Source organism: Meles meles, chromosome 2 (assembly GCF_922984935.1).
Source record: "Meles meles chromosome 2, mMelMel3.1 paternal haplotype, whole genome shotgun sequence".
Classification (NCBI taxonomy): Eukaryota; Metazoa; Chordata; class Mammalia; order Carnivora; family Mustelidae; genus Meles; species Meles meles.
Window position 1 is genome coordinate 23,969,135 of NC_060067.1, and position 27,687 is coordinate 23,996,821.

The following is a 27,687-nucleotide window of genomic DNA, read 5'->3' on the forward strand; positions in this document are numbered from 1 at the left end:
GTTGCCTGACAAAGTCATTGTTAACTAGTTGTCATTAGGTCACTGATAACAAACTGATAGTGTCTTAGAACTGTGTGGGCCAAAAACAAAGACTAGATCTGAAGGTGCGTAAAGTGAACCTCTTTAAGATGTTCGTTTGAGCTGCACGTGCTTATTGAAAAAGCAAAAATCTCAACCAGAAATAATAAAGACAAAAAATCTGGTCCTGAGGTTTTCTCTCTTTTTATTGTTGCCAATTCAAGACCATCATGTTCACGAAACTGGCAGAAAACCCACATTCGGGGACCATGGCTTTGCCCCAGCCAGCCTGGCTAGTTCTTCCTCAACTGGCCCACGAGGAGCATTCATGGTTAAGAGGGTAACAGCTCATAGCTCTTTCTTCAGAACAGAAGCTAAGTGCGGAACGTCTCCTCACTTCAGCTTTTTTCCTTCCAAAAGGGATACAGCCTAAAAATCTTGCTGCTTTGTGCTCCAAGATTCATTCAAAACTATCTGACATTTTTGTAATAAGAAATACATATTAAAGTACCTCTTTAATGAGCACTGTCTTATTTATCCAAGTTACAGCTGTTAATGCCTGATATCTTAATGTGTTCTTCTCAGAAGCAAATAAAGCTGTAAGACCTCTGACATATATAGGAAGCTAAAACGTAGTCCACACATCAACATTACAAACAAACTCTCCTTCCTACATATGTGCGTGCGCACGCACGCACACACACAAATTGGCATAACACCTAATATACAATGATGCAAGCGCAGCTCTTGCAACTTAATGATAATTGCCATGCACTAAATGGTCCTCTAATGGCTCAAAGAGTTCCATCTTCCAGAGCACCTAACCTATTAGCAAGTAGAGATTACAGACAACAGAAAGAACTCAGCTCAGTTCCTTAACCCCTGAACCTTAGCTTTCTCATCTGTAAAATGAAGGGCTGGTTTAGAACGGTGCTGCCCAGTAGAATGCAAGTCACAAACGTGAGCTACACGTGCAGTTTTAAATTTTCTAGTAGGCACATTTAAAAAAGTAAAAAGAAACCAGTAAAATTAATTTTAATAATTTTTTATTCAAACTAACATAGCTAAAATGTTATTTCAACGTATAGTCTCTTTTGAAATTATTAATAAGGTATTTTACATTCTTTTTCCATACCAAGTATTTAAAACCTACACCATACCCATTTGGAAAAGCCACATTTCAAATATTCAACAGCCACACAGGCCGTATGTGACAGCATAAATCTAGATGATCTTTGCTATTTCTCTCATTACTGGAAATAATTTCAATGAAGGGAAGAAGAGATGCGTACATCATGGGAGACTCAGAAAAACTGTAAGTGTTCCCCGTAAATTCAGTGAAGCTGGATCTGTAAATAACAGAGTAGGTGGATGGATCTACTACTTCATACCTACCCTGTTCTCGCTACCACAGTCACCAACCTACAAACCTAAAGGGAGATTAAGAACATTCAAGACAGGGCGCCTGGGTGGCTCAGTGGTTTGGGCTGCCGCCTTTGGCTCAGGTCATGATCTCAGGGTCCTGGGATAGAGTCCCACATCGGGCTCTCTGCTCAGCGGGGAGCCTGCTTCCCTCTTACTCTCTCTGTCTGCCTCTCTACCTACCTATGATCTCTCTCTGTCAAATAAATAAATAAAATCTTTAAAAAAAAAAAAAAAGAACATTCAAGACGGTGTACAACTGCTTAATGAATGAGATGCCTAGAAAATCCTGACTAGGAAAAAACAACGGTTAAAATGAGACTTCAACAGAAAAGACAAAGAAAAATAACTGACGACCATGTTATCTTCTACATATTAAGGTAATGCTATGAAACACAATTTGCACATGCTTTGGGGATTGCTTCTCTAATTACTCAACATCCACTGTTCTAGAAAGAGTCATGCTGCTCCTCTCACACTGTCTTATTTACTAGTCCCTTTGTGATCAATGATCTGCCTTCGCCAGATGGTTAGTCTGGGTTAAGAGTACAATATGAGATCAGAGAACAAAGCAAAGCTAACTGGCCTTCCCAAGAATTGAACCTGTGACCCTGACCTCATTAACTCTAGAAAACAGCCCATCATAAACATGCCTGGGCAGCTGCATCACTGAGTGCCAAGAAAGTCCCCTGTGTTTGTCACAACAACGCTGTGCTAGAGAAAAAGTCACTCTAAATTTATTAACAACTTTTCGAAATGAAGAAAATTCTGCATGCATCATTTAAAGCAGTCTGGAATTCAGTCACAAGCTTCCTAAGAACATCAGCTGTGGCCCCCACCTAAGAGCACAAATGGCTTTGTCAAGGGGGTTCGGTGTACTGATATTTCTTTTTGCAAAAACAGTGATCGCAGGACCATGGTCTTTCCTTTCTATGTCTCCTCTGTGAGGAAACCATGGGTTAACAATTATAAACAAGAATTTTCACAGATTAGGGGCGCCTGGATGGCTCAGTTGTTAAGCATCTGCCTTCTTGGCTCAGGTCATGATCCCAGGGTCCTAGAATCAAGCCCACATTGGGCTCCCTGCTCAGCAGGAAGCCTGCTTCTCTCTCTTCCACTTCCCCCTGCTTGTACTCCCTCTCCCACTGTGTCTCTCTCTGTCAAATAAATAAAATCTTAAAAAAAAAAAAAAGAATTTTCACAGATTATATATTGAATCCAGTTTATCCCAGATTTAAATAATAACCAAATTTCTCCATTGCATCCCCTCCCTGCCTGTTCCCCTTTTTCCTCTTAGTGCCAGCCAATTCCTCACCAGGGAGCCAGTGGGCATCTGGGTGGATTGTTCTTACCCTCCCTGGTAAAAGCCCAACACCTTTTTAGTAAATTGTCCCTTCCTTTCTTGTTACTGGGAATAATTCCTCTGAGCAGCTGCTACCTGTTTTACATCTTAACAACCTGTCTCTAATGAGCTGAGTACTTACTTCTGATTTAAATATCTCCCAAAGCGTTTCAGGGATGCAGTTTCTAAATCTTTCCCTCAAACACTTAATATTTACTATAGTACAAGTTTTAGAAGCAAGTTTATTGAAATTTCCCCTTAAGCCTTAAAATACGCTTTTGAAAAATTCTGCAAACATCTGAAAGAGCTGGTCAAGATTTTAAAATCTGATGGAAAATATTCCTGCTTTTCCTTTTCACATTTCAAATGGAATCACCTTTTCACATGCAAACTTATTACAATATAAAAGCAATTACACATGATTGGGCTGTTGGGCTTCTTAAATGTTTCTGAAAACATGTAAGTATAATACATTCAACATCTTTTAAAGGTTTTTACTCTGTATTTTAATTTCCACAAAGTTACTTAAGGATTTTTTTTATTTTATGGACCAAGAGTTAATCATCTTGCGCTTCTCACGCATCTGTGGAAATCACACATATGTAAATCTAATACAGGCATGTGGCTCTGCCTTCAAGCCACTAGCATAAACATCTAAAATGATTGTGCTCTTATCACTAAGAATTTTCACACTGAGAGCAACAGTACTATCATTTTATTGTACATCTAAAATTAATAACATTGTATGTCAATTATACTTCAATAAAGAAAAGAATAATAGTACAAAATGTAATGGTAACCAAGGTTAGTATCAAATTACAACAACGATTCAGTAGCTGGAATGTTTCTTGATGGTCATGGAAACTACCACTTCACTCAGGGTCAAGTGTTAGACAAAAGCAATAAGCTAATAAATTAGCGTAAGGTATCATCTTACTAAATTTGTACAGATTTCATTAGTGGCAAAACAATTTTTTAAGGCCTAAAGGACGAAAGGCTAAGGACGAAATCTGATAGCCAACAATAAATAAAACAGTATATTCACTTTTATCTAATCTTAATAGAAACAAAGACTGACGAACAGAAACACATGGATTTTCAAACCACATAAACCATGAAACTGCTATTCTTTGTATAATATATCATCATGATCTACACAAACTCTAATTTTAAAATTATCGAATTTGAAAAGACTCACCTTAATTCAACAAGCAAACTGTTTAAACATACAGTTAAAAGTTTAAAGCTCCCTGCACAGAGACACCATAATGCAAAAGCAGGAGGAATATTTCTATCTTTAAGCACCTAGTAATCATCATCTCATTTGTCAGAGATACTCATACAAGTTGACGGCAATAGGCAAACTAGACACTACAAGAGTCTGAATCTCTAAGATGTAAATGTGAAAAAAACAGTGAAATCTGCTTTTCCACTCTCATTTAAAAATCACCCCGCCTTTGGCTCAGGTCATGGTCTCAGGGTCCCGGGATTGAGCCCCGCATCAGGCTCTCTGCTTGGCAGGGAGCCTGCTTCTTCATCTCTCTCTGCCTGCTTCTCTGCCTGCTTGTGATCTTTCTCTGTCAAATAAATATATAAAATCTTAAAAAAAAAAATCACCTATTTGTAAATTCCAAGTACTATTTATAGAATATATTCCCTTAAAACATGCTTTCTTTCTGACAATAGTTTTAAAAGAGGAAATTTGCAAAAATCAAAAAATTAAAATTGAAATACTGCTACAAATTTTAAGAAACACTTGCAAAGAACTGAAATTTAAAAAAAAAAAATTAATAGGGCAGTTAGTTGTGCTTCCTTACAAGTACTTTACAAAATAAATACTTTACTGCCCAGTGAGTTTGAGACAAATCAATATACTATAAAATACTTTTCGTGGCTCTTAAGTCTTCATTTTGTGCCTTAACAAAAGCTGGCATTCATTCGTAATGAAGTCTTTTTATAGTTACACAGCTATTTCATGTCTCTTTTGAAGACATATTAAACCTTTGGGTGCTCAATAAAACTGACCAATTAATTGACTCTATCATAAAAACCTGAGAAGCTTTCCAAAATATTTACATCAAAGAACAGCCAAAGTCAAAATGAATTTCCAGTCTACCCAATATCCTTTCTTTACTAAGTTGAAAGTTTGCTTCAAATGGATCCTTTCAAAGGAAACTACAAAAGATGTACCACAAGGGGTAAATTCTTGATATTGTCATTCAGATTTACACAAAAAGAATGATAGATCTACAGCAACCACTGTGACAGAATACTGGAACAGGGTGAGACTACAGAGAACTCTGGAGTCACAGAGAACTCAGTGTAAATTCCTGCTTCATCTCTACTAACTTTATGACCCTGGGCAAGTTAATAAAACCTGAGTCTTAATCTCAATTATCAAATGGAAACACAGGGCCAAATTACAGGCTGTTGGGAGCCCTAAATTAGATAACATATATAAATAGACTGCTTAGTACAATACTGAGATCATGATAAATGCTCAATAAATGACTGTAATTACTACAAAATATTTAAGAATCTATTTTCAGTGTAATTTAATATTCATTCCAAATGATGTAAATGATTAAAAGGAAAAATATAAAGATTCATTAAATATTTTTCTTTCATTTAACCTGATCATCCCTTACATGAGTGCTTTTCAGACTTGAGGTCCTGCCCATTAATGGAATTTGAAATCATTTAGTGGTTCTTAACCAGCATTTTTAAATAAGGTAGAATAAAAATATAAGGATGCATTGCACATAGGAAGTTGAAGCACTGATTGATGAATTTCTTTTAAACATATTTGTACTGTGTCTGTATACTGCATGGCAATATAAAAGTCATCTCTTACTGTGCCAAAAAAAAAAAAAGAAAAATTAAAAGCCACTGCTTTAAGGGTGCCTGGGTAGCTTAATCAGTTTAACATCAGACTCGGTTTCGGCTGAGGTCACGATCTTGGGGTCATGAGATAGAACTGGACCGAGGGCTCCACGCTTGGCACAGAATCTGCTTGAGATTCTTTCCCCCTCCTTCGCCATCCCTCTCTGCTCCTCCCCAACCCCTTGCACACTCTCTCTCAAAAATAATTAATGAAATCTTTTTTTAAATAAATAAAAGCCACTGCTTTATATTACAATAATGAGAATAAAAATAATTAGTCGCCACTGAATGCTTAGTTTGTGCCACATACACACTGTGCTATGCACACACATGATTTCATTTGCTCATTCCCCAAACCCTATAAGTACTATTACTTCCACCATTTTACAGATGAGGAAACTGAGACTCGGAGATATTTAGTCACTTGCCAGAGATGCGGTGCTAGGAACTTATTAATCCAGGGTTCACCTGGAGAGTCACCTGACTCTAGAATTCACACATTTAACCACTTCAGTTATTACTAGGTTGTAAAATATAAGTTTTCCTTCTCTAAAAGTTATTCAAAAGTTAGACTTTTTCATGAAGCCTAATTTGAGAGTGATTTTCTGGAGTACAGTATTGCTTGAAAAAGGCAAAAAGGCAGTGTGATTCAGAGGTGAAAACACTAGGCATGAGATCCAGCTTCTGTCCCTGGCATTGCTACTTCCGTGGCAAGGAGCTGGCAAGTCATTTAATCTCGCCCTCTCTGGATTTCCTCACCTACAAAACAGGAATGATAGTATCTGGCTTGCCTTCCCATAGGCCACTGTGAGAGAAAGTATATTTACACACAATAAATGAAATGCTTTAGCATGCTCCACACTTATATGACATGATCCATTAATACCACCCAAGGAACCCCATTCTTTATAGAAACGTACATCAAAAACGATCAAAAAAGGAAGGTCACCAGGCTTTCATAAACTCTATGTGGAAACACTGTGCCCGATTTTGACACACAGTAGGCCTTCAGTAATTGTTCATTAAACTAAAAGAAGGAAATCAATTCAAACTATGCATGTTTTATCCATTTGTGTTTTATTTTTCATTTCTTCATTCTTTCCATAGATATTTATTGAACACCTACTATAAGCCAAGTTAGAAATGCAGACTACAAAAAAAGACTATAAACTGTCCCTTGCCCTGGAGAATTTCAAATTAATTTCAATTAATTTTTGTAAAATACTTCTTCATCTAGCAATAATTAAATTCATCCAGCATTTATGATAGTGCGTTATTCTTTAGAAAAACCTACAGCTTTTGTTTCCTGCACCAAATGCCTAGGTATTTCAAGTCAGTATGACTATTTTCTTGACTCCAAATTTACTGCTAAGTACTAAATCTTTAGAGTGAAAGTTTCTCAATGTCAGAAGTGATTGTAAAAATAAGGTTTTGAAGAAAATACATTGGAAAGAGGCAATCTGGTAGCACGATTTCTTTCCCTTCACATTTCTGAGTTGAAATAATCTATAGTGCAACCATATCACCTACAAAAGACGCAGTTTTCAAAATGTTTCTTCAAAAAAACCTGCCTTTGAAATTTCTTCTCTTACAGGCAATTTTCTCTTGAATGTGCTGAACTAGGATTCCGTTTTCTCATAGAATAAAGGAGGCAATAGTGAAGGTGGATTTCCTTTGTTGACATTTTAAAATTACTCAAAATTGATTCTTGTATTCAGATTCCTGAGTCACATACAATACCAAATAATTGTTCGCCGTTTTCTGTATAATTCAACAACTAAGACAGGTGATTTTTCACATGAACATCGATTTACCAACTTAATGAACTGAAATTTGCTACAAGATATTTACTAAGAACCATTTACTAAAACTGCCTTATCCTTTGTATTCTAACCACTCCCTCTCCATCACCACCACCCCCAACATTCTCACACTCCCTCACCTACACCAGATCAGTTTCCGGGCCATTATTCGTAAAACCGTATTAAAATTTCACAACACATGGTCGCAGTTACTAGATCCCCCCCACCCCGCCCCAACTACTGAGTCAATGTGTCTTTATGTATACATTCTTTCTTAAAATCCAGAATTCATTAAATATTACGATGCCTCTTTTCTGAGAACAACAAACATCAAATGTAAACGTCTGCCCTTCTGTTTACTGATAACCGTGAATAAAAGCCATACCCCACCTACCGTATCCGTAGGGTTAGGAGGTCCAATCTCACCACTACAGACCTCTGCAAGAAATGACGGTTACAGGACCAGGAAAACCATCGCAAGAACGCCTGGGAGAAGATAAGGAAAAACACATTTTACACCACTGGCAGCATGCAGTCCCCCGGCTCCAGCCCTTGGTAAACAGGGAGAACCTTTGTCTTGCCTCAGCCATCAGACTGGTGGCTCATCAGAACTGGGGCAACAAGAGTTTTGCGCGAAATGGCTTGGCAGAGGTTAAACAAAGCAATGCAGCCCCGGCGTGGGGAGAGGGCTGAGCGCGGTCAGCGTCTGAGATCCCAGACGGCGAGGTCTCGCTCTGCCCCCGCCGCAGGAGGGACGCGACCCCCGGGATCCCGGGACAGGATGCCGCCGCGCGGGTAGGAGAAAGGGAATTAGAAGGTCCCACACTCTCGGCAAGTTCCCGAGGCGCAGCCGGTCCGCAGTTTCCCTCGCGTGAGACCCAAAGCGGCGCACACCCAGCGCCCGTTCCTCGGGGAGGGTCCGCACCGGACACGCGGGGACACCGCCCCAAAGTCCCCGGGCCCGCCACGCCGAGCCCACGCCCCAGGGCCAGGGCAAGGTCGGGAATCCCGGGGCGTCACGGGGGCGCAGCCCAGGGGATCGCGCGTGCAGGGGAGAAGCCCGCCGGCTGCCCCCATTGTCTGGCTGCGACCGCGGACCGACAAGGCGCTCACCTGAGTCCCCGCGTGGCGCCGCGGCCGGCAGAGCGACTGGACGGCGACCGGCGGTCCCGCGCGGGCGGCGGACGCGAGTAAGCCGGCGGCTACCCGGCAGCACCGGCAGCCTCCGCAGCAGCACCAGCAGCGCACCCGCCCCTCAGGCGGCCGCGGCCTCCATTGCTCTCCCCGCCGCCGCCACCGCGCGGCACTGCGCGCCCGGCCCCGCGCGCCGTGGTCACGTGTTCCGCCGGGGCCTCGGGCGCTCCGACCCGCGCCGCCGCCCCGCCCGGCTTCGCCCCGGACCGCCTGCCGCCGGCCCCAGGCGCCCGACTTCTCGCGCCCCCCAGGAAGGGCGCGCCTCCGACAGCCCCGCTACCTGGAGGTGCGCAGGCACTGCGAGCCCGCCGAGCGAAGGGCGTTGGGTTGGTGCGAGCCTTCGCGGCGGTGCAGGGGGTGGCTCGAGGGACCACCCAACGCCCGGGGTCTGAGGCTGCTGGGCTCGCAGGAAGGCTCGCGTGGGGTCGGAACCCGGGAGCATCGGTCATCACCGCGCGGCGGGCAAAGGCGCCCCCTGGGACCTGGGCGAGCCAGAGACTAACGGGAGAGCCACCTGGTCTCCAGAGGGAGCTTCCCCCCGTAGAGCCCCCGCAGGGCGAGAGAGCCCCGGGACTCTTGGAAATCAAACAAGTTGAGAGATGCCCCGCAGAAATAGAAAGGCTCCAAATCGCTTGGCTGAGCCTCTGTACATCAGAACAGGGTGACATGGACTTCAGACACTATTGTCCCCAGCCACAATGAAACTAAAAATTGAAATTAAAAATTGATATTTTAAAGAAAATGTTTTAACTTTTCATTTCGTGGCCTAACTGGAAACACTGAGATTTCCCTCCATACTTTTTGCTTTGACTGTTTAACTGGAACTCGGAAATCAGTTTCTAGTGATCTTTTCCTTCACCGTGCATGCAAAGATTTTTTTTTTTTTTAAGATTTTATTTATTTATTTATTTATTTGACAGAAAGAGATCACAAGTAGGCAGAGAGGCAGGCAGAGAGAGAGGAGGAAGCAGGCTCCCTGCTGAGCAGAGAACCCGATGCGGGACTCGATTTCAAGACCCTGAGATCATGACCCCAGCCAAAGGCAGAGGCTTCGCCCACTGAGCCACCCAGGCGCCCCCAACGATGCTAAAAGTAATTCAGTATCGTTTTTTAGTCAGGAAATTGGAAACAAAGTAAATAAATCCTCTGTGACAAAAGAGAGGTCGAGCTCCCTGATCAACAGGGAATCTGCTTTTTCAACCTCTGCCCTTCTCCCCTGCTAGGTGCTCTGTCTCTCTCTCTAATAAATAAATAAAATCTTTTTAAAAAGATGACAGGTAACCCTCAGAGATACTGAGTATTGAGCCAGGTACCCCAGTGCCAAAAACAGAACTAATAATTGGAATGCAAGTGCATGACTTGGAAGAATAAACTTTGATACTGCGACAACCTAGTGCATGTTGCTTTATCCAACTGGGTTTTTTAATATATATTTTAATTATCCGGAATAAAATATGGTTGTGTATTTTTGTGAATATAGGGAAAATTCAGTTGTTCAGTGCTTGCATATTTTAATTGATGTTAAAATGAAGAATTTTGCAAGGGGCTGAGCAAGTTCCTTTTGATTTAGAGAATCGCTATAGTGTACACCTGAAAGTAACACTGTATGTTAACTATACTGGAATGAAAAAAAAATCTTTCTGATTTGATCCAGTAGCACTAGGAGTTCTCAGAGCCAAAAATTAAATCTATGTAGCACATATAACTGAGATCTTTTTCTTGGCATATTTAGTCTTGCCAACTACTTGAAAACATACTCTATAAAAATTCAAATTTACATTAAAGAAGTGTAGATCTACTATCTTTTCAATTTGCAGAGCAAGATACCTTGAATTATACAGCCTTCAAATATTGAAAGAGTTCTAGGGAATTTAATGCTCATAAAGAACTTTCTAGTTGGACTTTGTGTCTCATGGGCCTCAGAAATCAGAAGCTATCAGCACCACTTTGGACAGGTGCTGTTTTTCCCTCACTTTTCAAACACATACCTGTGGGGCTGTAATAATAGTGTGACAGAGCGAACTAGGTATCAGCCCGTTATTCCACTTTTGAAATAGCTGCCTTTCAGGGCGCCTGGTGGCTCAGTTGGTTAAGTGTCTGCCTTCGGCTCAGGTCATGATCTCAGGGTCCTGGGATGAAGTCTGGCATGGGGCTCCGTGCTTGGTGGGGAACCTGCTTCTCCCACTTCCACTCTCCCTGCTTGTGCTCTCTGTGTCAAATAAATAAATAAAATTTAAAAAAAAAAATAGCTACCTTTCCGTTAAGACTTAGATTTTCAGAGACCATAATATAATACAAAAGATGCAGAACATGAGGAATTTGTACAATATTTAACCACTGAACTGCTGTATTGGGGGTGTGGAAAGGATGTGAGAAAGAGCTTATATGGTTCAATCAGTAGTTCTCAATCCTGAGTAATTTTGCCTTCTAGGAGGCATTTGGCAGTGTCTGGAGACACTTTGGGTTGCCACAGCTGATTAGCAGGTGCCGCTACTGGCATCCAGTGGGTAGAGGCCAGAGATGCTGCTAACCATCCTGCAACGCACAGGACAGTCCCCACAAGTAAGAATTATCTAGTCCAAAATGTCAATATTGCCAAGGTTAAGAGCCCCTCCGTTAGACCATGGACTTCCAAAACCTCTTGATTCTGTTCTCCAGCACGTCTGCTTGTCAATCCTTTCCCTGTAGACTAACATCAAATTTTCTCAGTGCTCAGTAAAGGAGTACAATAACAAAATCTTTCACTGGGTGGAGAGACTAATGAACTGAATTACAAAAAGTAATTGTGCAAACGTAAGCCATATGGATAATAAATGAAGACATAAGATAGGGAAAAACTGGGGCGCCTGGGTGGCTCAGTGGGTTAAAGCCTCTGCCTTCGGCTCGGGTCATGATCTCAGGGTCCTGGGATCGAGCCCTCCATCGGGCTCCCAGCTCAGTGGGGAGCCTGCTTCTCCCTCTCCCACTCTCCTGCTTGTGTTCCCTCTCTCTCTCTTGTCTCTCTCTCTGTCAAATAAATAAAACCTTTTTTTAAAACAGGAAGGGATAAGCTAGGGTAGTAGAAATATTGTGGTGTAGGAGGGTCTTAATTGTCTCTTGCAACGTTTTCAGAGCCCTCTTGTGTCTGTCCAACAGCCTTGATCTCCAAAGTGAGAAAATTGAAATGTATCACCATTTTGAAAGTTTCTGTGAATCAGGCATAAGGTTACTAATTACCTCCTGACCACTCCAGGGGATGAGCTGCTGTGAATATTCAGAATTTATTGCGAGTGATGTGGGCTTGTTTAAATGGCTCGGAGGGCGGGGTGAGAAATCAGAATGCTTATCCTATCCATTGTCCTGACTTCCTGTCTCTGTGCATGGGTCTGTCATTCAACATCAGACACTTTATCAAATCTGTAAAATGGGGGTAACTGTTGTATCTCACATACCTAATATCTAAATTACAAAGTTATGACACTATCTAAAAATAAAGTAATAGGAGGGTATATTAGGCAAATACGAATTAAAAAAGAAAAAAAAAATCATATGGGACATCTGGATATCCCAATGCAGAAGAATGAAGCTGGACAACTATCTCACACCATTTGTAAAAATTCATCCAAAATGGACCATAGACCTAAAGGTAAGAGCTAAAACTATAAAACTCTTAGGAGAAAACATAAGAGTAAATTTTTACATCCCTGAGTCAGACAATGGTTTCTTAGGTGACGCCCAAAAGCACCTGCAACGAAAGAAAAAAATAAATAAATTTAAACTACATCAAAACTAAAAACATGGGGCGCCTGGGTGGCTCAGTGGGTTAAGCCGCTGCCTTCGGCTCAGGTCATGATCTCAGGGTCCTGGGATCGAGTCCCTCATCGGGCTCTCTGCTCAGCAGGGAGCCTGCTTCCCTCTCTCTCTCTCTGCCTGCTTCTCTGTCTACTTGTGATCTCTCTCTGTCAAATAAATAAATAAAATCTTTAAAAAAAAAACAACTAAAAACATGTTACAAATGATACCATCGAGAGAATAAAAATACATTTGAAAATCATATGTCTGATAAAGGAACTTATATACAGAACATCTAAAGAACATATCCAACTCAGTAATTTAAAGGCAAACATCCAGGGGCACCCGGGTCTCTCAGTCGGTTAAGCATTTGCCTTCAGCTTGGGTCGTGATCCTGGGGTCCTGGAATGGAGCCCCGTTTTGTGCTCCCTGCTCAGCAGGAAGCCTGCTTCTCCCTCTCCTGCTCCCCTTGCTTGTGTTCCCTCTCTTGCTGTCTCTTTCTCTGCCAAGTAATTAAATACAATCTTAAAAAAAAAAAAAAAGAGAGAGTGAGAAATGAAAACATAGCCATACAAAACACGCACATGAATGTTTACGGCCAAAAAATGGAAACAATCCATATGTCTATCAACTGAAGAATGGATTGAACAAAATGTGCTATTAGCCATACAATGGAGTATTATTTGGCAATTAAAAGAAATGAAATACTGATAGATGATACTGCGTGGATGAACTTGAAAACCTTATCCTAAGTAAAAGCCAGACATAAAAGACCATGTATTATATGATTCCATTTATACCAAATTAAACTGTATGACAGGTTAATCTATAGAGACAGTAATGAATTCATGGTTGGAGGGGGAAAGTTGGTGGAAAATGGTAACTCTTGGTATATGAGGTTTCTTTGAGGGTTGATGAAAATGTTCTAAAATTGATTGTTGTAATGGTTGCACAGCTCTGTGAATGTAATAAAAATCATAAAATCATACAGTTTGGGTGACTCTCTCAGTTAGGTGTCTGCCTTGGCTCAGGTCATGATCCCAGGGTCCTGGGATTGAGTCTTTATGCCCCCTGCTTGGTGGGGAGCCTGCTTCTCCCTCTGCCCCTCCACTCTGCTCGTGTTCTCTCTCTCTCGCTTGCTCGCTCTATCTCAAATAAATAAATAAAATCTTTAAAATAAAAAAAATAAAAATAAAATATCAAGAGATGTGTACCCAAAAAACAGAAAATATGCATTCTGTACAAAACTATTGGGAACAGTCACAAAAACTGATCAATTTTTAGGCCCAAAAAACCCAAACCTCAATAAATTTCAAAAACAAGATCCATGCAGCTCACATTCATTGATCAAAATACTACTGAATTTGGGCGCCTGGGGGGCTCAGTGGTTTAAGCTGCTGCCTTCGGCTCAGGTCATGATCTCAGGGTCCTGGGATCGAGTCCCACATCGGGCTCTCTGCTCGGCAGGGAGCCTGCTTCCCTCTCACTCTCTCTGCCTGCCTCTCTGCCTACTTGTGATCTCTCTCTGTCAAATAAATAAAATCTTAAAAAAAAAATACTACTGAATTTAAAATTTGTAACTACTATGTAAAAATTTTAAAACTTCTTTTTTAATAACTCTTGCATGGAAAATAGGGTGACCATAGGGGGAACCTGGGTGGTGCAGTTGGTTAAGTGTCCAACTGTTGGTTTCGGCTCAGGTCCTGATCTCAGGGTTACAAGGTCAAGCCCCCCACTGGGCTCTGCGCTCAGCGTGGAGTCTGCTTGAGATTCTCTCCCCCTTTCTTCTGCCTCTCCTGCTCATGCTCTCTCTTTCAAATAAATAAATCAATCTTTCAAAAAATAGGATGACCATAGTTTCCTTCTTCACCCAGAACATTCCATTTAAAATTTGTTAATATGGTAAACTTTATGTATATTTTATGACAATAAAAGAGATTAATATTATAAAAGTGTCAGGAGATCATTTTCCACAGAACTCTCATTCTACTTCTGCCTCAGAGGCCCTGGCAGTTTTTGTTCCAGATTATCTTTTACGGATGTTTGTTTAGCTTTGGAAGCTAGAGATAGTGTCACTCCAGACCAGGGGGCACTTTTGTTTGCTGTCCAGTATAAAAAAGATAGTGTTGGGGTGCCTGGGCGGCTCAGTGGGTTAAAGCCTCTGCCTTTGGCTCACGTCATGATCCCAAGGTCCTGGGATCAAGCCCCACATCAGGCTCTCTGCTCAACAGGGAGCCTGCTTCCCCGTCTCTCTCTGCCTGCCTCCGTGCCTACTTGTGATCACTGTCTGTCAAATAAATAAATAAAATCTTAAAAAAAAAAAAAAAAGATAATGTCTCCCCCCAGGGCAATGGTTGGGCAGGTTTGCCTGAAGCCTCTTTTTTTTTTTTTTAAAGATTTTATTTATTTATTTGACAGCAAAGATCACAAGTAGGCAGAGAGGCAGGCAGAGAGAGAGAGAGGAGGAAGCAGGCTGTCCGCAGAGCAGAGAGCCCGATGCGGGGCTCGATCCCAGAACCCTGGGATCATGACCCGAGCCAAAGGCAGAGGCTCCAACCCACAGAGCCACCCAGGCGCCCCTGCCTGAAGCCTCTTTTTTTTTTTTTTTTTTAAAGATTTTTTATCTATTTATTTAACAGACAGAGATCACAAGTAGGCAGAGAGGCAGGCAGAGAGAGAGGAGGAAGCAGGCTCCCCAAGGAGCAGAGAGCCCGATGCGGGGCTCGATCCCAGGACTCTGAGATCATGACCTGAGCCGAAGACAGCGGCTTAATCCACTGAGCCACCCAGGTGCCCCTGCCTGAAGCCTCTTATAGAAGATGGAAGTTTCCTAAATTCTCATTCCTCCACTGTGATGTAAATCCACTCCATGTGCAGCGTCCATCTAGGTCTACCGGTGTGGTCCCTGTGGGAATTTGGGGACACGAGGAATTACAGCAAAACACTAGCTGCCTGCTGCGTGTGCAGTAATAAAGAGCTTTGTCTCTGACCCAGAAGTCTCGTGTCTTCTGCCGGCACTCATGAACCTGTGACAGGCTAACCCGCCAGGTTATGAACAGGACAAGAATCTCAGACCACTCACGATTCTTCACAGTTTGGGCAACAAGGATAAGACATTGACAGGATGTAGCTACCTGGAAGAGAAAGGATGAGGTAAGGGAATATGAGGAGATAACACCGAACCTGGCAGTGACCATTCTCACCCAACAGTCCTACGGTATTTCCTTCAGTCCTGTACGTGAATATTTAGAGTCTGAGCAACGAGAGGTGGGTTTGAAACAAGCTCACTGAAGGGTGTTCTCCTCCTCAGGAGGGCGACGAGACGTCATCACGACACTGCAGCAGCAGAGCCCTGGGGCCCCAGTTAGAAGGCAATATGACCCTGGCTGCTAGGTCAAGAGCGCTCGAAGGATGAAATAAATGATGTCAGCAGGGAGGATCCAGAAGTTTGGTTTTGTTGGTTGAGCCTAAGCTACCATCAGCTCCTTGCCTTTGTCTGATGAAGAGAGCTGTTCTCTGTGCCCTCTTATCTCTCCCTCCTCTGTCCTGACCTCAGGAATGTCCTGCTACCTTTGACTTGGTCAAAGTCTCCCTGTTCCCATGGAAGACTGAAGGCCATACACACTCTGTACAAATATACTGAGACATTTCAGGGAGGGGAGGGACTCAAATTTCTAAGCTCCCTTGGATATGGGCATCCTAGTCACGCTCCTACCTGGTCCAAAGGATGCTTAGGTTTAACAGATGAGATTTGGACAGGGTTCTGAATGGGAAAGAAAAGCTAACATGACTTCTCAGTGAGACTTTTTGGTATAATTCACTGCACTGTTGTTACCTGCCCATCTGAATGAATAGTAGGGATCGAGGTGTTAAATACTCATATTCCCATCCCAGAAGTGTCAGAGGGGCTTATCCCAGTCACGGAAGAGCAGAAAGTGGAGACATGCTTGTGGGACAAACTTGCTGCCATTTGTCACTAAAGACAAGCCAGGACTTAGCATGGGTGCCTCTACCCTCTGATTTCACAGTTTTCCACCTGAAGAGGATATCCTGTTGCTTGGCAAGTCAGAAGCCTTCATTTCAAGACCTCTGACTCTCACTCTTACACCAGCAAGGGTGGCTGATACCCCCCTACAAAATTCAGAGGTCTACCTGCCAAGTGAAATTTCTTGGGACTGTATGGGCAGATTCACAATGCTCAATTCCTCTGGCCCCTCAGGAAAAAGGGCTGTATCTCCAGCCATGCCCCCACCAGAAAGGAAGTTGAGCATCTTGTGGGACTTTTTGGGAACAGGCATTCTATTTGGTCCTTTATATCCGCTAATCCACAAATCAGCATTCTTTGAGCGGGGCCCAACCAATAGCAATGAATGCTCTCTTTGTCCCCTACAAAGAGCCTACACTGCAGCCTGGCCAAAAAAAAAAATCATATGGTCTGCCTGAATCAAGAAACTGCAGTGTCTGGCAATCCAACCTGCTTCTGTATGTCATCCCTATCTATGTGCTATGAGAACAGAAAAATTCACGTGGGTGTGGTGGTTCTTCAACCATCTTGTTATGCCTATGGCCAAACTGGGACTCTGCCTTGTCTATGTACAAACACACAGACCAGCACAATCTTTTCTTTTCTTTTTTTTTTTTAGTACAGTCTTTTAAAAATCTGACTGATGCAAATCCATAGGCTTCCACCGATTGCTGACCAGACTTGGTTTATGCCATGTAAGCCTATCAAGGCTCTCAGTGACATGGCCCATATTTCCTAACCAAACCAAAGTAATGTTGATCCAAATCAAGTTTCAAAATAAACCCCAACTAGAGTGACTTGTGACTCTTAAGGTTATCTGTAAGTGGGGGAAAGATGGTCATAACCTCTCTGTCTGTTGTAGTTGAGGCTCGTCTATTTTTTGGCTCATCTATTGCCCCATTGACAATGATATCAGAGATTAGCAGACATTTATATTTTATTGTTTCTCAATTTTTTTGCTTTTTAAAATATTTTATTTATTTGACAGAGAGCTTACGAGTAGGCAGAGAGGCAGGCAGAGAGAGGAGGAAGCAGGCTCCCTGCCACGCAGAGAGTCCGATGCGCGGCTCAATCCCAGGACCCTGGGATCACGACCTGGGCCAGAGGCAGAGGCTTTAACCCACTGAGCCACCCAGGCGCCCCTGTTTCTCAATTTCTTTATCGCATATTGTTTGAGTTCAGTTCTATATTATTTCTTATACCAAATTTCAGCATTTTTTATTTTCATGGATTTTATGTATTATCACATTTTATTAGCATATAGCCATTCTTCATACTTTCATATTCTTGAACCTGACATATCTGTAATTATTTTCCTATTTTCATTCTGAATTTTGTATATTTTATATCAAGATAAGTCTTACTTCAAACAAAGTTTATTAATCAGTCCTTTTATAGACCCAACTTTTGGCTTGTTCATCTCAACTTTTGTGGTTGATGTTACTGTTCTCTAACATTTTTCCTGTTCTTCATTATTTATCTATTAATTTGAGGAGGGAGAGAGAGCAAGGGTTGCTGTTACCTTTTCCTAATCTCTTGAATTAAATCCTTGCTCATTTGTTAATGATTTTTATTTCCTGATTAATATATTTAAGTTATGGTTTTCCTCTTCTCCTACTTTGGCTGTGTCCCATAATTTTTATTTCAGTGGTTTTATCATTTACTCATCAGTCTAAATTATTTGATTTTATGATTTTCATCTACATCAGAGGATAATTTAGAAAGACATTTTTTAGTTTCCAAACACAATGAAGTTTATTCTATCCTTTTATTATTTTCTAATTTTACACACTATGGTCAAATAAAAGATTTGTATTATTTAATCCACCTGAACTTGAAGCATTCCCTTAAGGGCTAATATATGGTCTATTTTTTTTTTAAGATTTTACTTATTTATTTGACAGAGAGAGAGATCACAAGTAGGCAGAGAGGCAGGCAGAGAGAGAGGGGGAAGCAGGCTCCCTGCTGAGCAGAGAGACCAATGCGGAGCTTGATCCCAGGACCCTAAGATCATGATCTGAGCTGAAGGCAGAGGCTCAACCCACTGAGCCACCCAGATGCCCATATGGTCTATTTTTAAATGGAAGAGATGTTCTTGAAGAAAATGTGTATTCTGCTTGTTGGGTGTAAAATTTTATATACATACATATACACATATAGTTGTATATTTGTAATGGCTGTATATGTTCTATTGTTGTTCTTATTCACCAGTATGTAATACCCTGTTTTTTTCTTTTCCCTAAAATTCTATCTAGTCAGATAAGACTAGTACTCTAGTTTTCTCTTGGTTCCCATGTGCCTGGTGAATCTTTCCCTTTTATTTTCAAATTTTCCATGTGTTTTTAAACATCTCTCTCATAGCTGACATACAGTTTTTTAAATCCAAACTGACTCTGCCATTTAACTGAAGAAATTTATCCACTTACATTTATTGTGACTACTCTTTAAAAAAATTTTTTTTTTAAATTTATTTATTTGACAGACATAGATCACAAGTAGGCAGAGAGGCAGGCAGAGAGAAAGGAGGAGGCAGGCTCCCCACTGAGCAGAGCGCCTGATGCGGGACTTGATCCCAGGACCCTGGGATCAGGACCTGAGCCGAAGGCAGAGGCTTTAACCCACTGAGCCACCCAGGCACCCCTATTGTGGCTACTCTTATATAAAAACTTACTTTTGCCATCTTTTTTTCATATTTTCTAACATACTTCCTTTTTTTCTGTTTTCTTGCTTTCCACTGCAGGGATCATGTTTTCTTCTGCTGATTTAAATGTTAAATCACTTAACAGATTGTCTAAAAGTAAATTCACCCATATTAGTTATATGTCCATAGGCAAGTCTTGCCTGTGCTCTCATCTATAAAATGAGAATAAAGAATATGATTGTTGTGGGAATTAAGCGAGTTAACATCTGTAAAATTCTCAGACTAGCACCTGGGAAGAATAAAGTGCTAGGTGTTTACTGTTATATCATTATGATAATGGCTTTTAAGACTCATAGCTCTGTTATTTCACCCTGTTGATTTCTGAAACATTAGTGTATGTATCTTCTCCCCAAACACAAATATTTGACTTCTAATGTTCTTCCATCTAGCATGTTGTCATTATCCAGTTTTGGTCTGAATTGTTACAGATTTTCCTTCCTTCTCTACTTCCGCCCTTCCTTCATTTGTTCCTTTTTTCTTTCTCTCTCTCCCCCACTTCTCTCCTTCCCCTCTCCTCCCTTCTTTCCTTTCTCCCCCTTCTATCCTCCTCCTCTTTCTTGTTTTGTCCTTCTCTCTTTTTTTATTAGTACAATAGACTTCACCAACAATTCTTTTTCCTTTTCAGGTGAACTGTTTCTCTCTGGGGCTTTTAAAATTTCTTTCCTTGTCTTTAATATTGTATCTAAATGTGGGTTTTTCCCTTCTCCCCTTCTTGGCTTCTTCTGAACCCCTTTAATAAAGACCTCAGACTGTATCCTTTGACTTAGTGACATTTATTTCCATTATTACTTAAAATAGTTTTTGCATTCCTAATATTTCTCTCTTCTAAGGATCATTATTACCTAGATGTTGGCACTCCGGTACACATCCTCCATAATGATTTTCTTTTACATTTGTGCTTTTTCTGATGCTTTCTGGAAGAAGTCCTTAATTTTACCTTCAAATACATTTATTTTAAAGCTCTATTTATCCCCAGTCCTTCCTCAAAGAAGGACAGAAACAGTACCAAATAAGAAAAAAATATAGCAAAAAGCACTAACTGGGAACATTGTGTGTAAAAAAGGAAATAAACAACACATGGGGGTTCTTGGTACCTTGACAAAAATGGTTTGCAGTAATGGGAATTACTTTCCCATTATACCCACCTTTCCTTTCAAGAAGCAAAAGTTTAAAGAGGGGATGGAGTGAGTATAGATAACATCTTTTAAAGATTTTTTTTTTCCTCTAAAGGGTGCAAAAAATGGAATGGTTGGGTCTAGGAGGATTTTAACATGGGAGATTTAAAACGGGAGGTATGCATGCAAGCGTGAACAAGCCAATAGAGCAAAAATGGGACCCAGGAATGTGGGATTAACTGTAGGAATCTTTTGAGTAGTAGAAGGAATGGATACTGATCATGATTAGATAAAATAGCTAGAGGTAAAGATGGTTCATGTTATAACAGAATAGGAAGTTATAAAGATACAGATGTCACCAGATCTATTGTTAATAGATTAGGGAGGGTGAGGAAGTTTCCTGCTTCCATTTTCTCAGTGAAAAAAGAAACAACCTGAGAGCAAGAAAGAGGGAGGACTGAAGGTCTGAGTAAAGAGGAGGTGTGAAATGCTTGTTGAGGAGAGATTAAGTGTGAATTAACAGGGAAAATGTGTACAGATCCTCACACTGTGCTGTGAGCCCTTGATCTTCAGGGCCAGAAGTTCTCAGTGAAAAGGGGCAGCATGGTTGGCTTTTTGTCTAGTCCCATTCAGCCGCTTAGGTACAGATGTAGTGTAGTTGGAGAAGTTGGATACAAACAAGATTTGAGCTTTCAGTTTAGAAGGATAAGAGAATTTACAGTATATGCAAAGAAAATGATGCCTATCCTAGATAAAAAGGAAAGCGAGGGACTTCTAGACAAGGGATAGGTGAGAGACTCAATTGTCTAGAGATCCTGGTAAAGTTCTAGAATTGTTAGGGTAGGCATGACAGAGCGACCCAGAAAGGGGGGTGAGTAGTATGCTAGAAGTTGAGATTTCTGGAGGTAATGATAAATCTAAAGCAGTGTTTTCAAACTATAGGGTGAGTACCATTAGTAGGTCAGTTTGGTGGATCACTTTCTAAATTTAGCACATTTTAAATCTGGTGACACAGTAGAATTACCCAGAGAACCTAAAATTTAAAAAAAAACCAACAGAAACAAAACAAAAAACCCCAAAATGCTCACACTTAACTGCCAGAGATTATTTGGACTAACATAGGGCTCAGAAATCAGTTTTTCATTAAAATTGTCCAGGTAGGGGCACCTGGGTGGCTCAGTGGGTTAAGCCACTGCCTTCAACTCAGGTCATGATCCCAGGGTCCTGGGATGGAGCCCTGCATCAGGCTCCCTGCTCAGTGGGGAGCCTGCTGCCCCCTCTCTCTCTGCCTGCCTCTCTGCCTACTTGTGATCGCTCTCTGTCAAATAAATAAATAATATCTTTTTAAAAAAATTGTCCAGGTAACTCTAATGTGCAGGCCTGGTCAATCACCACTGTTCTAAGAAGATACTGACATAAAAAAGACTGATGATCGAACTAATGGTAGAACAACAGTAAGTCAGGTGCTCAAATCTTCTAAAAACTGGGGAGAGCCTGTTTAATAATTTTGTAGATGGATTTCAAACAAACTTTGATTTCATTTCTTATATTTGAACTATCTAGAAATCAATCAAAGTCAATAAAAAAAAATCTGGCACATAAGCACTGTGATTTCCCCATATCCTATTATGATAAGGTTTCATTTGAATTAATTGTACTTAACTTTTAGAATTAAGAATATTGCTAAAATTTAAGAAAAAATTATTTGTAAGAAAGAGAAAATAAATTGACTGGAAAGTTTATTGGAAAATCTATATCAAGCATAATTTAAAATTACTTAAAACAAAAACATCGATAAAAGGTCAGAACATTTGGTATTATAGGATAAAACTAATTTAGAAAAATTGTAGTAACATGGTTAAGAAAATAACAATTAACGCTATACATTTTTAAATTATAGAAAACATTAGAAATAAAATATTAACACAATATGTCTTGCTGTTGCTTGGGGGAAAAGGTGGGGACAGTTTTTTAAATTTTATTTACATATATTTATTAAAAGATTTTCCACATGACATTGCAAATAGTCCCATTTCTCTTGTATTTTTCTATATAATACATGAATTCACACAAAGGAGGCAGAATACATACAATTACAAAGATGGTAGAAAAGTAAACCACATCATACCCAATACACAATGGATTATTGCAAAGGGCATAACCGGAACATATAAGGCATATTAGTTTTGGAAAAACAACAGTGCCCACCCCCAGGTACACACACACACACACACAAACTCCACTGTAGTAAACCACGAGAGAAAACAAAACATATCATAAATAACTGCTCTTCGACTTTCCTATGTTAGTTTCCTACGTTAGTTCTTAAGTTCTTTTTCAATCAGAATGAAATCTACAGAGAACAGAATTTTCTTCAAATGTGTATGGTTCAAACACAATTAATTTTTGTATCTGATATTCTATCTTGTACTTCTGTTCTTCTATTGATGTATGTTTATATCTAAATTCCTTAAAATTACAACTTTGAAAATTAATTGTAAAAAGTTGTTTTCTATTTAAAATGCCACAGTTCAGTGTTTACTACTATTCTGCAAGACTCATAAATTAAAACACACAGGTTTAGAGTGTGTATATTGGCATTTTAACAAAATACTGTATTTACTCCATATACTTCTATACTCTGAGATTTTCAATTAATACAGGGAGGAATTTTATTTACCAAAAAAGTGTCCCAAATTTCTGTTCTATATTTTGTCTTACAAAATTCTGAATGCAGCTTTTCGTTTGATTTTGATAGAACTTATTATATGAAAAGTCCATGTGATAACCACAATATTATATTGCATGTAATATACAAATGTATCTTTTCTATCAGTTTTTCTAGTTAGCAGTAACAAATTATATATGGTGATCATTATTTTATCAAGACCTCTGCTATTGTAAGAATAGACCTGAATATATTACCCTTGATGACAGACAAAAAACTGGTGAATAATTTTACATTTAGAAGAAAAAAGTGAGAGAGCACAGCATCAAAGTTGATAATCCTATGTGAATGCATTAAAGATATGGTTTATAAACACAGGCATGAAAACTAAAAACTTTGAAAATAAGTACAGTAAGAATATTTACATATACATATCATGGCTCATTATGAAAAAGATTATTAAAGTATAATGTGAACAATACATTATATCCACAGTATAAACAACACACTTTGAGGAGTAATTTAAGTCAGGAATAGTATAAATACAGATAGAACATTAGTTAGCACTATTAATGTTTTGTTCTGTCACATATATAAAAATATACACATAGATATGGCTCTTTTAAACCATATTTTTTACATAAATATTCACTGATTTAAATAAAAGTTGACAGAGGTAGAATTTGTGTCAATGTTCATGATTTTCAGGAACAAGTATTTCAAATATTTCATTACTGTTCTGTCCTTTAAAAAATCCATATACGTAACTCATTGATAGTCATCATTCTGAAAAAGAGGGGACAGGAAAGGTGAGTTAAGAGAAAAATAACAAACAAAATTACTTAGAACATTTACAGAAAACTGAGATTGTTTTCAGTTGTAACTGAAATCGTAGTCTCTAATAAAGCCTTTGCCCATAATCAAGCTATAATTAGTACCTCAGAAGTACTGTTCTATATTTCAAAAAGATATTCCCCTCAAACCACCAGAGTACATCAAAGTATACGAGGACTAAATGAATAATACAGAATAAAAAGAAACATAGTTGGGGTGCCTGGGTGGCTCAGTGGGTTAAAGCCTCTGCCTTTCGCTCAGGTCATGATCCCAGGGTCCTGGGATCGAGCCCCGCATTGGGCTCTCTGCTTGGCGGGGAGCCTGCTTCCTCCTCCTCTCTCTCTCTCTGCCTGCCTCTCTCCCTACTTGTGATCTCTGTCAAATAAATAAATAAAATCTTAAAAAAAAAAAAAAAAGAAAAGAAACATAGCATGTCTCAATTAACAAGCATGTTAATTGAGAAAAATCACTCAAAACGAGGAACAATATGATGGTTAGGTTAATATACAAGTACTGTACATTGTGTTGTCTGAGTCTTAAAAAGCATATTATTGGTAGTCAAATATTTTTTCTTTTCTTTTTTTTTGAAAAGTCCTTTTTTTTTTTTAAGACTTTATTTATTTATTTCACAGACAGATCTCTCTGTCTGTGAAATAAATAAATAGGCAGGCAGAGAGAGAGGGAGAAGCAGGCTCCCCGCTGAGCAGAGAGCCCGATGTGGGGCTCGATCTCAGGACCCCAAGATCCCGATCTGGGCCAAAGGCGGAGGCTTAACCCACTGAGCCATCCAGGCACCCCTCAAATATTTTTTCAAATATTTTAACCTTATATGCTATCTAATCACCCTCCTAATTAAAACACACACACTAAAATATGAAAAATTCCATAATGGAAGAAACACTGAGAAAGTAACCTAAGTAAATAATGGAATAGCCATGTGATAGACTGTGAGATGATTTTATCTTATTTTATTTAAAGATTTTATTTATTTGACAGAAAAACACAGCGAACAGGGAGAGGGGGAACACAAGCAGGGGGAGTGGGAGAGGGAGAAGCAGGCTTCCCACGAACACGCAACCCCATGCTGGCCTTGATCCCAGGACCCTGAGATCATGACCTGAGCCGAAGGGAGACGCTTAACAACTGAGGGGAGGGGGGGATGGGGAGTTAGTGTTTAATGGGTAAAAAGTTCCAGTAGAAGAAGATAAAAAAGTTCTGGAGATGGACAGTGGACATTATTTTTGCATAATAATGTGAATGTATTAACTGCCAAAAAAAGGTATACTTAAAAATGATTAGAATGATATATTTGATGTTATGCATATTTTATCATAATAAAAAATGTTTAAAAAAGTAATCTTGGTTTCTTTTATATTTTTGTAGTTTATGTTTTCAGTGAAGATATATTATTTAAACACAGAATTACCATATGACCCAGAAACTCTATCCTTAGGTACTCCCAAAAGATTTGAAAACAGGACTAAAACAGACACTATAAACCAGTGTTCGTAGCAGCATTATTCACAATAGCTAGGAGATGAAAACAATCCAGTTGCTCATCAACTGAAGAGTAGATAAACAAAATATGGCATAAGCACACAAAGGAATATTATTCAACCATTAAAAAGAATCAAGGGCTGAGAGAGTTGCAGGGGGAGGGGTTGGGTAGGGAGAGGGGGGTGGGGTTATGGATATTGGGGAAGGTATGTGCTATGGTGAGTGCTGTGAAGTGTGTAAACCTGGCGATTCACAGACCTGTACCCCTGGGGCTAATAATACATTATATGTTAATTTTAAAAAAATTAAAAGAAAATAAAAAGAATCAAGGAGCGCCTGGATGGCTCAGTCATTAAGGGCCTGCCTTTGGCTTGGGTCATGATCCCAGCATCCTGGGATCAAGCCCCATGTCCGGCTCCCTGCTCAGTGGGAGCCTACTTCTCCCTCCGCCTGCTGCTCCCCCTGCTTGTGTTCCTTCTCTCGCTCTCTCTCTCTGTCATAAATGAATAAAATCTTAAAAAAGAAAAATAAAAAAGAATGGAGTTCTAACACATGCTATGAAATAGATGAACATTGAAAACATGATCCTAAGTGAGACAAGCACAACACAAATGGACAAATACAGTATGATTTCACTTATATGAAAATCCAGAATATGCAAATTCATAGAGACAGAAAATGATATTAGAGATTTCCAGGGTCTGGGGAAGTACAGTCAGGGGACTGGAGAGTTATTATCTAATACATACAGAGTTTCCGTCTGGGGTGATGAAAAAAAGTCTTGGAAATAGTGGTTTTGCCTGTACAACATTGTGAATTTAATGCCGCTGAGTTGTACACTTTCAAAACAGTTAAGACGGCAAAGTTCACGTATATATATTTTACCACAATTAAAAACTTTGGGATGCTTGGCTGGCTCAGTGGGTGGAACTGGTGACTCTCTCGAGGTTGTGAGATTGAGCCCCGTGTTGGGTGTAGAGATGACTTAAAAATAAAAAAACATCTTTAAAACAAAACAAAAAAAGTTTTCTAATTCACCACAGCTTTAGAGACTGCTGAAATCCAGTATGTTCTATATCTGTGGTCCTTAAAGTAGAATCTGAGGTTCTCTGGTAGTTCCCAAGACCATTTTAGGGGTCTATAAAGTAAAACCTATTTTCATAAAACTAAAGAATTATTTGTTGTTTCATTCTACTATCTCACGGGCATAGAGCAGTATTTCCAGAGGCCACCGGATGTGAAAGGTCAGGTAGTAAATATTTTAGATTTGCGGGCCACAGGGTCTCTGTCACAGCCACTCAGTTCAGCAACTATAAAAAAACCAGTCTGAACACAGTATGTAAACAGGTGTGCCTATGCTCCAATAAAGCTAAATTTACAAAAGTAAGCAGAGGCGTACACTTGGCTCACAGACCTTCGGTTACCAAGCCCTGATCTAAGATGCAGCTGTGAATCTAGCATGAGAAAATGCATGTGTCACAACTGTTACAAGGCTTTACAAGGAGATGCTTCAGCCCCATCTAATCACACTCATTACTACAACAGCTCTGGAGCTCTGAGGACACAGAGCTTTGAGAAGTGGTCCTCAAAGTGAAAGAGGAATGGTCTTTGAGAAATGGTCTACAACGTGAAAGAGGAAAATACACATTTTAATCAAACGAACAAACACAAAAGCGAAAAGCACAGCAATCAGGCATCATTTAAACCTAAGTCCTACAAATACCAATAAGCCCCAGGGGCATCAGTATGTTAAAGCATAGTACAAAACACATGCTCATAATGAGGATTCGGAGTCATCGAGGAAACGCTTAATTATCTTCTACATACTTGTATTTAAAAAGGCAAAGAAATACACATTTTTTAAAAAGACTGATTTTACTATATCCATCAGGGAGCCTGCATTTTTCACAGTCACCTACCTCTCAAGCGTTGGGTCTGACAGCCTTCTTTCCCATTCATTCCCATCTCCAGTGAATCAGCATATCCCTTCGGCCCTTCCTCTGTCAAACGTACCCTAGCTCTTTACACCCACTTTGCTGTAGCTACTGAAGTTTGAACACGTGCATGTCCAGTGACCCACCAACCTCAGTCCTGAGACTATAGGAAGTGCACATGTCTGTTCACCTACAGCTACTAGAATGTTCATCATCACTCCGTAAGAGCGCAAACTGGAAATGAGCAAAGGCCCATCAACAATGGAAGGAGTACACACAATGCAGTCGGAAGACTGAGCAGTCTGCGAGTACGTGCAACAGTATGAATGAATCCCACAAATATACTGTGGAAGAAAAGCCAGTCAGAAATGTATGATTTCTTTTAAAAAATGTCCAGAAACAGGCAAAAGAAATCTCCATTTTTAATAGATGGGACAGTTATTTCTGGAGCAGGGCTTATGACCAGGAGAGAGCCCGAGAGG

The 27,687-nt window shown here is 40.1% G+C and overlaps 2 protein-coding genes across 5 annotated transcripts in view; both read right to left on the minus strand.

Moving 5' to 3' along the window:
• Positions 1 to 8,727, minus strand: part of CRACD (capping protein inhibiting regulator of actin dynamics) — a 274,661-nt gene extending 265,934 nt beyond the window's left edge. For all 4 annotated transcript variants that reach the window (XM_045990069.1, XM_045990042.1, XM_045990059.1 and 1 more), the window contains exons 1-2: positions 8,581 to 8,727; positions 7,862 to 7,953 (exon numbers count right to left, since the gene is read on the minus strand). The gene's annotated coding sequence lies outside the window, so the exon portion shown is untranslated. The remainder of the gene's footprint in view (positions 1 to 7,861; positions 7,954 to 8,580) is intronic.
• A 13,295-nt stretch (positions 8,728 to 22,022) lies between these two features.
• The window catches only part of CEP135 (centrosomal protein 135), a 79,580-nt gene continuing 73,915 nt past the window's right edge, over positions 22,023 to 27,687 (minus strand). The window contains exon 26 of the mRNA XM_045984324.1: positions 22,023 to 23,726. The gene's annotated coding sequence lies outside the window, so the exon portion shown is untranslated. The remainder of the gene's footprint in view (positions 23,727 to 27,687) is intronic.